General features: G+C 36.7%; 1 protein-coding gene across 8 annotated transcripts in view; it reads left to right on the plus strand.

The window, feature by feature from the left end:
• TMEM156 (transmembrane protein 156) overlaps positions 1-9,956 on the plus strand; it is a 54,977-nt gene that overhangs the window by 8,573 nt on the left and 36,448 nt on the right. The window lies entirely within an intron of this gene.

Below are 9,956 nucleotides of genomic sequence, written 5' to 3' on the forward strand. Positions count from 1 at the left end.
TCTTGACCTCGTGATCCACCCGCCTCGGCCTCCCAACGTGCTGGGATTACAGGCGTGAGCCACCACGCCCAGCCCATGGTCTGGCTTTTTTTTTGTTTGAGATGAGTCTTGCTCTCTCACCCAGGCTGGAGTGCAATGGGGTGATCTCGGCACACTGGAACCTCTGCCTCCCGGGTTCAAGTGATTCTTCTGCCTCAGCCTCTAGAGTAGCTGGGACTACAGGTGCCTGCCACCATGCCTGGATTTTCTTTCTTTTTTTTTTTTTTTGTATTTTTAGTAGAGATGAGGTTTCACCAAGTTGGCCAGGCTAGCCTTGAACTCCTGACCTCAAGTGATTCGCCGGACTTGGCCTCCCACAGTGCTGGGATTACAGGCGTGAGCCACCATGCCCGCCCTGGTCTGGCTTCTTTACTTAGCATGTTTTTGAGATTCATTTACGATATTGAGTGATTCAGTAGCTCCTATCTTTTGGTTGCAAAGTACTCCATGATATCAATACACAATATTTGTCCCTTTATCCATTGGATTATTTCCAGTTTGGGCTATTATAAATATGCTGCTATGAACATAATTGTACAAATGTTTGTGTCAGTATGTGTTTTCGTTTCTATCCAGTAACACTCTAGTCGTGGAATACCTGGGTGTCTTATTCAGTTTGGGCTGCTATAACAAAGTGCTGTAGACTAAGTGGCTTGTAAACAAGAGCCTTCACAGCTCTGGAGGTTGGAAGTCCAAGATCAGTGTGCCAGCACGGTTGATTCCGATGAGGGTCCTCTTCTGGGTTGCAGAATGCTGACTTTTCCTTGTATTCTTATAGGATGGAAATAGAACTAGTTACCTCTCTGGCCTCTTCTTGTAAGGGCATTAGTCCCATCCATTAGCTCTTCACTCTCATGACCTAATTACTTCCCACAGACTCCACCTTCAAATACCATCATATTGGGATTTTAGGGGGAAGCAAACGTTCAGTCCATTTCACTGGGTATGTTTAATTTTACAAGAAGCGGCCAAATGTTTCTCGAAAGTGGTCTTACTAGCAATATTCCTAGTAGCAGAAAATTCTCATTTTCTCTAGTTTATATTTAATATGCTAAAGCAATAACACTTAGAATATGTATAGTCAAAGAAATAATCTACCCAGAGTTCCCTGACAACTAGTTAATGAGGTCTTGGGAAAATGTGAGTTGAACTAGAGCAGCCCCTGGTATGCCTATTATCTGTCAACTAATGAAGACTCTATTATAAGTTTTCACTTATTTGTAGAGGTCAACAGATAATTGAGATTTCTTTTCTTGCAGTCATACCCTGAAAAATACTCCTGGCACAAAATATCTAGAAATGTGAAATAAAATGTATTTAAAACTTTAGAAATGTAGAGTTGAACTGATAAGAAAATAAGACTCCTGACCAGGTGCAGTGGCTCATGCCTATAATCTCAGCACCTTGGGAGGCCAAGGTGGGCGGATCACTAGAGGTCGGGAGTTCGAGACCAGTTTGACCAATAGGGAGAAACCCCATCTCTACTAAAAATACAAAATTAGCTGGGTGTGGTGGTGTATGCCTGTAATCCCAGCTACTCGGGAGGCTGAGGCAGGAGAATTGCTTGAACATGGGAGGCAGAGGTTGCAGTGAGCCAACATCATGCTGTTGCACTCCAGCCTGGGCAGCAAAACTCTGTCTCAAAAATTAAAAAAAAAAAAAAAGATAATAAGACTCCTCCTTGGAGGCAGAAAATGAGTAGGAATTATAAATACAAATAAGAGTGAACAAATTAGTGCCTCAGGAGCAACTACAAATCTCTGGTGGCCTGAAATTTCAGTTTCACTGGGTCATATTTCGGGAGACAGAAGGCAAAGTCTAAGACTGAGACATTACTGAGATACTAAAAAGTGTTATGCTCCATAAAACAGCAACCTAGGACAAATTCTGTCTGGGTGTGAGGAAATTTGTCTGTCTTCACTTTGGCTATGGGTGGAGAAAGGAAAAAGAGTCCTTTGAGAGTTCGTAAACACAGCTGGCCATTACTTAGATGTCGAGGATCATTACCTGTGAGGTGTGAAAATTCCAATCCAGGACTGTAGTTAAAGTCACTTTAGGTTAATGGTGCCATTAGATACCCATCAGAGGAAAACACCAGTCCTCTCTGGAGGGAAACATCTTTACACCATTCTTCAAATAATTTCGCAAAGTAAAATTCCAAGGAACACTAGCTATTATAAAAATCATAAAACACATGAAGACTCAATGGACAAAAGTCAACAGAAACAACAAACAGTAGAATCAGATTTTCAAAGAATTCAGATATTGGAATTATGAGATATGAAATAGAAAATAAATAGTTTGTTTCAATACGTAAAATATTGCATCAAAAAGTATGAGTAAGTACAGAAGAATGTAATCAGACTTATTTCACACCATACACAAAAACCAACTCAAAATGGATTAAAAACTTGAAGATCTAAACTGTAAAACTACTAGAAGGAAATATAAGAAATAAATATCTATGACATTGGTCTGGGCAATTATTATTTTGGTTGTGACCCATAAAACAGGCAACAAAAGCAGAAATATACAAATAAGATTGTATCAAACTAAAAATCTGCATAGCAAAGGAAATAACTGAGTGAAAAGAAGCTTATGGAATGACAGAAAATGTTTACAAACCATATATATGATAAAGGTTTAATATCCAAAATATATAAGAAACTCAGACAACTCAACAGCAAGAAAATACCCTGATTAAAAAATGGGCAAAGGACACTGAAGAGACATTTCCTTTTTTTTCTTTTTGCTTTCTTTTTCTTCTTCTTCTTTTTTTCTGAGACATGATCTCACTATGTTGCCCAGGCTGGAGTGCAGTATGGCTCACTGAATAATTGACCTTCAGAGCTCAAGTGATCTTCCCACCTCAGCCCCCTGAGTAGCTAAGACTACAAGTGTGGGTCACCACACTGGCTAATTTTTAAATTTTTTCATAGAGATGGGGTCTCACTATGTTACCCAGGCTTGTCCGGAACTCCAGGGCTGAAATGATCCTCCTGTCTTGGCTTCTCAAAGTGCTGGCATTATAGGCATCAACCACTGCATCAGGCTGACATTTCTTGAAAGAAGACATACAAATGGCCAATAGGTATATGAAAAAATTCTCAACATCACTAATCATCAGGGAATACAAATTGAAATCACGGTGAAATATTATCTCACACGTAAGATGGCCATTATCAAAAAGACAAAAGATAACAAGTGTTGGTGAGAATGTGGAGAAAAGGGAACCCTTGTACACTGTTGTGGGAATGTAAATTACTACAGCCATTATGACACACAGCATAAAGTTTTCTCAAAAAATTCAAAATTAGAACTACTAACCAGGTGCACTGACATCCACCTGTAGTCCCAGCTACTTGGGAGGCTGAGATGGGAGGATCACTGGAAGTCAGGAGTTTGAGAGCAGCCTGGGCAACTTAGTAAGACCCTGTTTCTTTAAAAAAAAAAAAGTAGAACTACCATATGACCCAGCAATCCCACTTCTGGGTATATATTTGAAGGAAATGAAATCAGTGTGTCAAAGAGATCTCTGAACTCCCGTATCCATTGCAGCATTATTCACAATAGTCCATATATGGAATCAACCTAAGTGTCCATCAATCGGTAAAGAAAATGTGGCACATATACACAAGGTAATACTATTCCACCTTAAAAAAGGAGAAAATTCTGTCATTTGCAACAATATGAGTGAATCTGGGAGAAACTATGCTAAGTGAAGTAAACCAGGCACAGAAAGAAAAATGCCAGATGGACTCACTTATATACAGAATTGCAAAAAGTTGAACTCATAGTGGCAGAGAATATAGTAGAATGATGGTTACCATGGATGACAGGGTGGGGTGAGGGGAATGGAGAGATGTTGGTCAAAGGGTACAAAATTTCATTTAGACAGATAAATAAGTTCTGAAGATCTATTGTATGGCATACTGACTATAGCCAATAATAATGGATTATATACTTGAAAATTGCTAAGAGAGTAAATGTTCTCACCACACACACACACAAATGGTATGTGAGTGATGGATATGTTCTTAGGTTTGATTTAATCACTTAACAATGTGTGTGTGTTTGTGTGTGTGTGTATATACACACACACATATATATGTATACACACACACACACACACAAAACATCACATTATATACCATAAGTATATGTATAATTTTTATTAGTTAATTATACCTTAATAAAACTTGGAGAAAATTATCTGAAAATGTATAAAGTTTAAAATAAAATGTAAGGTACTATGACTGGGAAAATAGCAACAATTTTTACACACAAAGTTAATAGAGAGAACAAACAGAGTCATTTATTCTCCCAGCCTAAAAATAATATGAAACAAATTTGTGGGGAGGTCCAATACTCTGCCACATTTTTTAATTCTAAAAAACAGTATGAGCAAGAAACAAAGACTATTCAAAATTACCAGGCAAATTTGAAAAAGAACTAACTAGTGGTTCTAATTGTGAACATATAATAAATTAGAAATGCAAGGAATGAAATGAACAGATTAGATGCAACTAAATAATGAATTAGTAAACTGGAGTAGAGATCTGAAGAAATTACCTAGAACACAGCACAGAGGTTAAGACACATGGAAAGCAAATGGAGCTATTTCTAATCAAAGTTGCAAAGGAGAAGAAATAGAATACGGTAAAGGCAATATTTGAAGAGACAATGGCTAAGAACTTTACAGAATTATTGAAAGACATAAAACCTCAAATTCAGGAAACCTAACAAATCCCAAGCAAAATAAGTGATGAGAAATTCTGCAAAGCATGAAATCTAAAGATATATATATTTTTTCGAGATGGAGTCTCGCTCTGTCACCCAGGCTGGAGTGCGGTGGCACGATCTCAGCTTACTGCAAACTTTGCTTCCCGGATTCAAGCAATTCTCGTGCCTCAGCCTCCCAAGTAGCTGGGATTACAAGCACCTGCCACCACACTGGCTAATTTTTGTATTTTTAGTAGAGACGGGCTTTTACCATGTTGGCCAGTCTGATCTTGAACTCCTGACATCAGGTGATCCTCCCGCCTCAGCCTCCCAAAGTGCTGGGATTACAGGATGAGCCACTGTGCTTGACCAACAGATCTTAAAATAACCAGGGATAAATGCAGATTGTTTTTAAAAAGTTTAAAGGACAATAGTGTGACAGCTAAGTTTTCTCTTGAAAACAACCGTGAAAATCAGAAGGCAGTGAAAAATGCCTGCAAAGTGCTCAGGCAACATTGTTGTTGACCTAGAACTGCTGGGATGTATATTTTCAGATAAACAACACAGAGAGTTTACAATCATTGGACCCTCAGTGAAAGAACTTCTAAAGAATTATCTTTAGGAGATGGAATGCAATCGCAGAAGGAAGGGCAGAGATACAAGAAGAAATGGCAGGGGAAGAAACCCTCAATAACAATTATAAATGTGTGAGTAAATACAAACAAATCCTGAAAATATTAGTTGCATAAAATTTAAAAACTCAACTAATTTGTATGTCAATGAAAAAAACAAGATAGAATGAAAATGCTGTATAAAAGTAGCATGTAAGTCAGGAAGGAGATGATCTGAGTTAAAGTATTCTAAGATCCTTGTATTGTTTCAGAGAGGGTAACTGTTGATTGACTTTGGCGTTAAAGATGCATGTTAAAAATTACTATGGTAAATACAAAAATAGTAGAAATATAGTATCTAACCTCAGATAACTAAAGGAAAAACAAGAGAATGAGAAAAAAATTCACTTAATCAATTTAATAGCTGGAAAGGCAAGAAACAGTAGGAAGTGTGGAACAAATAGAAAGCATTAACAATAGGGTATAATTTGATCCCAGTAATGTAAGTGGGCAAATCTATTGAAGTAAAAAGACAAAAAATTATCAGACTAGATTAAAAAAGCAATTTCCGGAAATACGCCATTTGAGACCTATCTAAAGCATTAAGATAAAAGTGAAAAGATGAGAAAAATATGTAGAACAAAGAGTAACTGAAGAAAGCACGTGTCATTGTGTTAATATAAGATTTTAAAATTAACATCGTTACTAGCAATAAAGAAGGTCAGGATACATGGATAAAAGTTTCAAGTCACAAGAATATGCATCAATTCTAAATTTGTATGCCCCAAACAAGACAGCTTTAAAAAGACAATTATAAATCCATTATTTAGTGGGAGATTTTAAGCTGTACTTATTCACTACCATGAGAATAGCATGGGAGAAACTGCCCCCATGATTCAATTATCTGGGTCCCTCCCACAACATGAGGGAATTATGGGAGGTATAATTCAGGATGAGATTTGAGTAGGGCATAGCCAAACCATATCAGTTAGGGCTGCTATAACAAATGATCATAAACTTAGTGGCTTAAAACAACACAAATTTATTGTCTCACAGTGTAGGTTAGAAGTTAAGCAGAAGTCTCTTTGGAGTAAAATCAAGGTATCAGTAAGATTGTGTTCCTTTTGGAGGCTCTAGAAGAGAAGCCATTTTCTGGCTGTTTCTAGCTTCTGGAAGCTGTCTGAATTCCTTGGCCGCCTTCCATCTTCAAAGCCAGCAGTGGCCTGTTGAGTCTTTCTCATATTGTATCACTCTGACATTGAGTCTTCTGCTACTCAATTTCACATTCATGATTACATTGGGCCCATCCAGATAATCTGGGATAATTTCCTTATTTTAAGATCAGCTTATTAACAACCTTAATTCCCCTTTGCCATGTTCTGGAACATATTGACAGGTTCCAGGAATTAAGATAGGGACATCTTTGGGAGCCATTATTCTGTCTGCCAAAACTGAATAAAAAAAAATGAGAGAAGGTACAAGTAACTAATGTTAGAAATGAAAAAAATATAAGTACAGACATAACAAATAAATGTGATATTTTTAAAATGCTTTTAAGCATCTAGGTGTAGTTCATATTCTTTTAGACTCATTGATGTAATGTATTTCATTAATTTATTGTTAAGTATTATATCATTTTTAAATTTTTGATTCAGAGGGTACACGTGCAGGTTTGTTACATGGCTATATTGTGTGATGCTGAGGTTTGGGCTTCAGTGATCCCATTGCCCAAATGGTGAACATATTTCCCAATAGGTAGTTTTTAAGCCCTTGCCTCCTTCCCTCCCTCTCCACTTTGGGAATATTCAGTGTCTGTTGAGCCCGTCTTTGTGTCTGTGTGTACTCAGTTTTAGCTCCCACTTATAAGTGAGAACATGTGGTATTTGTTTTTCTGTTTCTGCGTTAATTTGCTTAGGATAATGGCCTTCAGCTGCAGCCATGCTGCTGCAGAGGACATGATGTCAATCTTTTTTAAGGCTGAATAGTAGGTTGTTTGTTTACCCTGCTGATAGTTTATTTTGCAGTGAAGAAACCTTTTAGTTTAATAATGTTCCAATTGTCCATTTTTGTTTTTGTTGCATTTGGTTTTGAAGACTTAGTCATAATTTCTTTGCCTAAGCTCATCTCTAGAAGAGAATTTCCTAGGTTTTCTTTTAGGATTTTTATAGTTTGAGGTCTTACATTTAGGTCTTTGATCTATCTTTAGTTAATTTTTGTATATGGTGAAGGGGATCCAGTTTCATTCTTTCATATGGTTAGCCAGTTTTCTCGGCACTGTTTATGGAATAGAGTATCCTTTCCCCAGTGTTTACTTCTGTCAGATTCATTAAAGATCAGTTAGTTTTAGGTGTGTAGCTTTATTTCAGGTGTCTCCATTCTGTTCCATTGGTCCATGTGTCTATTAATATTTTTGTACCAATACCATGACATTTTTGTTACTCTAGCCTTGTAGTATAGCTTGAAGGTGGAAGATGTGATGCCTCTAGCTTTGTTCTCTTAGCTTAGGCTTGCTTTGACTATTTGGGATATTTTGGGGGAGGAGTTAATATGAATTTTAGAATAGTTTTCTCTTCTGAAAAATAACACTGGTAATATGATAACAATAGTATTGAATCTGTAGATTGCTTTGGGCAATATGGACGTTTTGATGATATTGATTATTCCAATCCATGAGCATGAAATGCTTTCATATTTGTTTGTGTTATCCATGATTTATTTCAGCAGTGTTTTGTAATTCTCCTTGTAGAGATCTTTCATCTCCTTGTTTAGATATTCCTAGGTGTTTTATTTCATGTTTTTTTGTGGTTACTTTAAATGGGATTGCATTCTTTATTTGATTCTTGGCTTGAATGTTACTGGTGTATATAAATGCTACTGATTTTTGTATGTTGATTTTGTATCCTGAGACTTTGCTTAAGTCATTTATTAGGTCTAGGAGTCTTTTCACATAATTTTAGGGTTTTCTAGGTATATAATCATATCATTAATGAAGAGAGATAACTTGACTTCCTCTCTTCCTATTTGGATTCCTTTTATTTTTCTCATGCTTGATTGCTCTGGCTAAGACTTCCACAGCTATGTTGAATAGGAGTGGTGAGAGTTGACATCTTTGTATTGTTCCAGTTCTTAGGGGGAACGCTTCCAACTTTTGCCCAGTCAATACAATGTTGGCTGTGGGTTTGTTGTAGATGGCTCTTATTATTTTGAGTTGTGTTCCTTCAATGTCTAGTTTGTTGGGGGTTTTTATCATGAAAAAAATGTTGGATTTCATTGAATAGTTTTCTGTATCTATCGAGATGATCATATGGTTTTTGTTTTTATTTCTGTTTATGTGGTGAATCACAATTATTGATTTGCATATGTTGAAATACCCTTGCATCTTAGGAATAAAGCCCACTTGATTGTGGTGAATTAATTTTTTGATGTGCTGTTGGATCTTGTTTGCTAATAGTTTGTTGAAGATTTTTGCATCTATATTCATCAAAAATATCGGCCTATAGTTTTCTTTTTTTGTTGTCTTTTTGTTTGTTAGATTTTGGAATCAGGATGATACTGGTTTCATAGAGTAAATTAGGGAAGAATCTTTTCTCCTCCATTTTTTGGAATAATTTCAGTAGGATTGGTAGCAGCTCTTTCTTGTATGTCTGGTAGAAATTGGCTGTGAATTCATCTGGTCCAGGGCTATTTTGGGCTGGTAGGTTTATTTATTACTGACTCAACTTTCGTATTCATTATTGGTCTGTTTGGAATTTCTGTTCCTTCCTAGTTCAATCTTGGGAGGTTGTGTGTTTTCAGGAATTTATTCATTTCCTCCAGATTTTCTGGTTTGCGTGCATAGAGATTGTAGTCTCTAAGGGTCTTTTGCATTTCTGTGGGATCAGTTGTAATGTTACCTTTGTCATTTCTGATCGTGCTTGTTTTGATCTTCTCCTTTTCTCTGTTAATCTAGCTATCAGTCTATCAATCTTATTTGCCCCTTCAAAAACCAACTTTTGTTTCATTGAACCTCTTTATAGTTTTTTGGGGTCTAAATTTCATTTACTCTGCACTGATTTTAGTTATTTCTTCATTTCTGATAGCTTTGGGTCTAGTTTGTTCTTATGTTTTAGCTCCTTTAGGTGTATGGTTAGGTTGTTCATTTAAGATGTTTTCTCGATGTAGGAATTAGCACTATAGAATTTTCTCTTAACACTGCTTTTGTTGTAACCTAGAGGTTTTAGATTGTTTCTCTACTTTCATTTGTTTCAAAGACTTTTTTTTATTTCATTCAGGAGTAAGTTGTTGAGTTTCCATGTATTTGTGTGGTTTTGAGAGTGCCTCTTAGTATCCAACTTGTTTTTTAAGGCTAGTATACCTAGTTACTCAAACTCAACAAAAATGGGACAAAAACAAAAATTTACAAGTCAATCTCACTTGTAAATATAGATATAGAACTTTGAAATAAAACACTGAGAATACACAAGTAGCTGGGCGCGGTGGCTCACGACTGTAATCCCAGCACTTTGGGAGGGTGAGGCGAGTGGATCACAAGGTCAAGAGATCGAGACCATCCTGGCCAACACGGTGAAACCCCACCTCTACTAA

Source organism: Cebus imitator, unplaced genomic scaffold (assembly GCF_001604975.1).
Source record: "Cebus imitator isolate Cc_AM_T3 unplaced genomic scaffold, Cebus_imitator-1.0 Scaffold47, whole genome shotgun sequence".
Lineage (NCBI taxonomy): Eukaryota > Metazoa > Chordata > Mammalia > Primates > Cebidae > Cebus > Cebus imitator.